Genomic DNA, 6,250 nt, shown 5'->3' on the forward strand with positions numbered 1-6,250 from the left:
AGAATAAGAGGAAGAAAGAGGGGGAGAAGGAGAGAGAAATGCCTTGTTATTGGTATCTGCACCTTACTCTAGTAGGTTTGGAAATTAGGACTACCTGCGACCTTTTTAAAACTGGTACGCGGTATCTCTTCTGTCTTTGGTTTACTCTCCTTCCTTCCCATTAGTGACCAACACGTGCACATGCTCCTCGAACTTGAAAAGTTTGACATAATTCTTTTTTTTAAAGGTATGAAGATTAGCTAAGTAACTGCTCAACTTTGTTGCTTAATTGATGGATGTTGCCTTCTCCAAATATTTGTTTTGGGCGCTGTACAATATGGATTATATAATATAGCTCTCACACGCCACACATTTAATTTTCTTATTACATTGAGGATAAAGGGATAGGAAAAAAAGAGAAGAGGAAGTTTTGCAAGAGCCCGACTCGGCAGACGTGTTGATGAAAATCTGGTCCTATATCTAAAGAGGTAGCATAACTGTATCAGAATACAGCTCCGATCCAACTTGATTTTAGGCGACCAAAACCAGCATAGCTGGTTTCCCATGGGCATAGATCTTCCCAAAACCGTAATTATCTCATCCAGATTTTAAACTGAATGTTATATATGTGCATTTCGATTGTCTAGATGACAGTAATGTAATGGTAAAGTTCAATTTGTAGTTTAACAAATTTGCAAAAACAGAAAATTGGCTAGGCCGTGTTTTCCCGAAACAGTGGGGACTTGCCAATTTTTGGGTGCAAACAACATGCTTGGAGAATGGGAAAGAAAATGGGACCAATCTGCTTTAAGAGATTGTTTTAAATAAATCACTGTAATATGCAGGAGGCTTATAATTAATGCCATGCTTTATAATTGACCATCCCATCATATGATGCCTAGGTACACTAGTTTATTTTCTTTTGTAGCTAAATTAGATTGTATGCACTACCCCAGGCAATTTTTTTTCCTGATGGCCGAAACCGTCAGGGAAAGCGGCTAATACCGTCAGGAAAAGTGATCTGTGACGACAACCGTCAGGGATAAGCCGTCAAGGATAAACTGACAGGGAAAGTCCACCTTCCCTGACGGAAAACCGTCAGTGTTGGTTAAAGATGTATTTATAAAGTGGAAGAAATGGCATGTCATGGATGTCTAAGAATATCTCAATGACTTGATTAGGGCTTTTATCTTGCCCCTATATCTTGACGACATTGGTAGGCCTTCTACCTTGGTCTCCAATAAATCCCCTAAATCCGTGCCATGGGCATCATACATATTCCGCCGGAACGCAAACTTTTTAAGGCTCATCCTTAGTGGTAATGATATCCTTGGACACCAAAATATTGGTTGTTTCCATATCTATTGCTTTCACTCAACCTTGTGGGCAACCACCTTCCAATTTTTTACGCTCTTCAGGACGTATTGCTTGTTCCTATGGTTGAGCAGCATGTTATACATGATAAAGGCCTAAGTGGGAATCATCATTTTCTCTTCTTTCTCGTAACCCTTTTCTTCTTGCCACGTTGATAAAGGACTTGTGGTTTTGTGGGGGGACACACTTTGAAGCCAGGGGGCTGAGGACGCGGTATGCCACTCACCATACCTTGATTTTCACTGTGAATCCCCACCCCTAGAATTGTCATTCGACCACCCCTCTGCTAACTGCCATGGACGCCGAGCTTTGAGGGGCCTCGTATCTATTCAATCCTACGTAGTACCATATTTTGATAGAATAAATGGCTTTCACTCTTAAATATGGGATCCAATCATGAAATAAATTGTATGGCCGTATTTAATTCAACATATTCAATTCCTTTTTACTAGAAATTACTTGAATTCAATTCCGCTTTTTATTTATTCATTCAACTGGTTCAACTAGTTAATTCAACGTAGGAGTATTCAACTAAATGCTCACGAAGTCTGCAGTCAACTTTATTTGGCACTTAGTGTTAATTAAAGTCCGATGACGGCCCCCTATATTATAATTGCTGGCACATGGCACATAATATTGTTTACAGCCACGCCAGGACACATCTTCACTGGTATAACATACTATAGCTAGCTCGATCTGCTTATCTTCTCAGCAACCACTAGATGCTTTCACATATAACCGATCTTATCAACTACTTATACCAACTACGGGATGTACGGCAGTACGCACAGACCGAGAGATGCCCCCTCTCAAAACAAGTACGCGTTTTTTTTTTTATTCTCTATAGATTGGAGTATGTAAACTATGATCGCAACAGAACCGTTTTCATGTGTTTGCACGGAAACAAATGTACAGGTACCTGACATCAGACGCGAAGACAAAATCCAGCAGTGCAGGATCATAGCCTCGAAATCTATGGTCAAAGGATTGGCACATGGCATGTGGCTACATCATGTCGACATGTCTTTTCTGAACGACATCCACTACATTAGATAGTCCATCTCCCTAAATATTTGTCGCCGTTGGTTTGCATGCCGGTAGTTTGACTAGATTTATACAAAATATTAGCAACATTTATATCTCTAAATAAATTTATTATGAAAATAGATTCAACGATCTATCTTATGATATTAATTATATATCATAAATATTAAATTTTTTATATAAATTTAGTTAAAGTTATTTATCTGGAAGCGAGAACGACAGTTAAAAAGGGAGAGAGAGAGTACATAATTTGACGAAATAGATTCTTACATCACTTTATCATCGTAGTGGGAGGAGCATCGCCTTGTTTCTTTTACAAGATGAGTATGTTTTGTCACTTTGTCTCTGCTAGATCGAGAGTAGGTGGCTTGGTTTGGCTACTACTCTCAAAAATAAATCCTAAGTTTGAGTAATTTAATTTCTAGTGAAGAATAGTACTCTGTCCATCTGGAAAAGCCACTACTATAGAATGGACTTGTTGTCCCGGACGGTAACGGCCTTTAGTCTCATTTACCGCGCCGGGATAACGATCCCGGGACTAAAGGTGAAACCTTCAGTCCTAGGTCATCGAGCCGGGACTAAAGAGGGACCTTTAGTCCCGGTTGGTGTTACCAACCGGGACTAAAGGCCCTACAGCCGAGCAAACCTGGCCGCACCCTTTAGTCCCGGTTGGTAACCCCAACCGGGACTAAAGGTTCCTTTTCTTTTTCTTTTTTTTTTGTTTAATTTGTTTTTAGTTCAGTTACACATATTTGTTTAATATATAATATGTTTTTATGTATGTATTCTACGCTGCTAATATAAATACACGCACGCATATAATTACATCTAATTCTCATCTCGAGCATTATTATATTCGAATAAAGTATGAAACTATATATATTATAGATATATATGTATATATACAACACTTTCATAATCTTGTTCTCGAAAATAACGATATCAATAAATATTTAATTTACATCATTAGTTCCTTAGATCAAAGTAGAACTCGCCGTTGGGATTTAGCACTTTTTCTAGAAGATATCCTGCTATTGACTCTTGAACTGCTTTCAGATGGTCTTTTTGCATGACCCTTCGTTTCAACCATTTAGCCTTGCATTTGAAATAAAAGGAAAAGTATTAATACATATATATATATTCATTTAAAAATAAATAAAAATTTGATATATATGTACTCTGAGGACATCTTCAGGAGTTCTTCTTATGTATGCAGTGATAAATTCACAAACGTAGTATCCACATAAGTTATTACCTGGTTCCTGCCGCAAACACCACTGTACAAGAATAAGATTATTCTCATCATCTCACACGTAAATTGAAGTACGATATAGTAATTAAACACGTGGGGAAGTATATATAGTACAACTTACTGGTATTTCAACTACATTAAGTGGTGCCTTGCAATCCTTGCGGTGTTGCCGAATAAACTCTTTCCAAACCCTGTGCGACCAATAATGTACGATTGTTAATAAATTATGGCAAAGTCTATTCAATAATAGTTGTGCGCGAGAGATCGAAATTACCCCCTGGATAATGTCTATTATATCTTGGTATAGTGCTCACTCTTTTCTCAATGAGTCCAAGATTACTAACTGACTTGAGTTTAACTCAATGACAATGAGTATCCAGTGAAACCTGCATTGGTTTATACACACACGTACATGCATATAAGTTGTATTGATATTACATAAAATGTGTAGACTACATTATTATTAACACTTACTCAAAGTTGTACGGGAAAAGTATTGTTGTCTTGTCGTGCTGCTTCACGAAGAACTTCATGATATTCGTCTGTGCTTCAGATACCCAGTGCTCCTTGACAATAATATCGGTTTTGAATACGATATAAGGATCAATGAAGCCAACACTGGTGTCTTGTATTCTTTGGAGCTCTGACATCTGGAATCTGTATATAAATATAAGTTACATGTGAGGATAATTATATACACGTACGCATGGAAGTGAGTTTATTAAATAAAAGTAAGAATCACTTACAAACAAAAGGAGCTAATGATTGATTTGTCCGGAGCGTCCAAGTAGAATAGTTGATGCAATTCTTCGAAACTAATATGTAAGATGTCATCTCCACGGAAGTAATGATGGTCTTTAAATCTGACAAAGATCCACTGCTCACCCCTGCCACACGCCTACATGTACCACTTGTTGAGCAAGTACATTTGCGTACCCAATTCATTCAGAGCCGCAGGGTTGTACAGACTTTTGCCAAATTTATAAGTCTTCTAGGTATCAACTTCCAGGTTCTGGATTGGAGCTTTGCCCGTCACTTGATCCAAGGTTAAACCAGTTTGTTCAAAAAAAGCATTAAGGTCTTGAACCGACACTTCTCCAGAGTTGTCTGGTTGATAGACTTCTATGTTGGAACCATATTCATTAGCAACAACAAGATTTTGCATTGGTTGCTTCTGTTGTCCGAGCTGTGGGACATCCTTCCCTGATGCTCTTTTCCTTTTCTTATGTGCATCATGTGACTTCACGAGGGAGCGGTCATAGTCTGATAGTGGCGGAGGCTTACGAACTTCAAGCATCTTTTTCTTGTGAGCTTCGACCTTCTGCCTTAGCTGATCTCGTGGTATGTAAAAGTATGACTTCTCCTTAAGCTTCGCTTGTCTCTGCTTTTGGATATCTATAAAAAAATCTTTCACTTTTTTGTCTTCTTCAGCTGCTATTTGCTCATCAGTCTTTTTAGAAGGTATTTCTTGAGAAATAACTCTTTTTTTTGGGTCTTCTTTGCCACCGGGACCTTAGATGTCTTTGTAGTGCGTTGCTGTGGAGGGGGTGGGGGCGGTGTTGGAGACCGGCGTGGAGGCGATGAGGCCGGTGTTGGAGTCCGGTGTGGAGGCGTTGGAGATCATTGTGGAGGCGGTGGGGCCAGTGTAGGAGTTGGAGATCGTTGTGGAGGCGATGGGGCCGGTGTAGGAGTTGGAGATCGCCGTGGGGATGAAGTCGTCTCGCCCCCCGCGATGTTGTGATGAGATGGGGAATGAATGATTGGGCTAGGCTAGGGGGAGACCCTGCTACAAAAACAAGTTGTGGGTCAATTATTTTTTGAAGCCAATATAAAATTAATGGAAAATAATATTTCATTCACTTTCATTCGTACCTAGGGTGAGGTAGGGGAAGCGGTGGCGCCCTAGGAATGATGATGAAGCGTTTGCGCCATTGAATAAATGTCTTCTCTGCTTCTCCTAGTGTCTTCTCCCCATCACCGCCTTCAATGTCAAGAGGAACATTGCTGTAACCTTTTAGCTCTCTATTGACCGAGACGCTAGCATATCCAGGTTGAATAACTGACCCATGGATTCTTGGTGTCTTCATTCGGTCTATTGGAGATACAACCCCGACAGCCACCATGATTGATGCATTATTACCATCTGGAATGTGCAGCTCACATGTTGTTAGAGGCTCGATAATGTCATCAACAGGGAAGCGCAACCTAGTGTCACCTTGAATAACTGGCAGCTCCATGGAAGCACAACTGCTTTTCATCTGACCAACGGGGCTAATGGTGACTCCCGGCGTTGTTTGCGATTGCATTTGACTCATTGCTAGCTGCACTTGCCTCTTGATCTCCTGCATTCTTGCCTCAAGAGATTTTTCTCGTTCACGTGATTCAAGCAATGCTTGTCATGACTCATTAACAAATTGCTCCAATACACGGATTTGGTCTGCCTCCTCATCCTTCTTTCTCTAGCGGCTTCTGTAGGTATCCCTGTCTGCTGAGAATGCTTGTAGCCACGGAACCGCCCCATAGCCTCTTGTTCGACCACCGTGTTCGGGATTCTCTAGGGCATATGTCAATTCATCCTTTTCTTGTGGGCTTGAAAACACC

This window comes from Miscanthus floridulus, chromosome 9 (assembly GCF_019320115.1).
Source record: "Miscanthus floridulus cultivar M001 chromosome 9, ASM1932011v1, whole genome shotgun sequence".
NCBI classification, from domain to species: Eukaryota; Viridiplantae; Streptophyta; class Magnoliopsida; order Poales; family Poaceae; genus Miscanthus; species Miscanthus floridulus.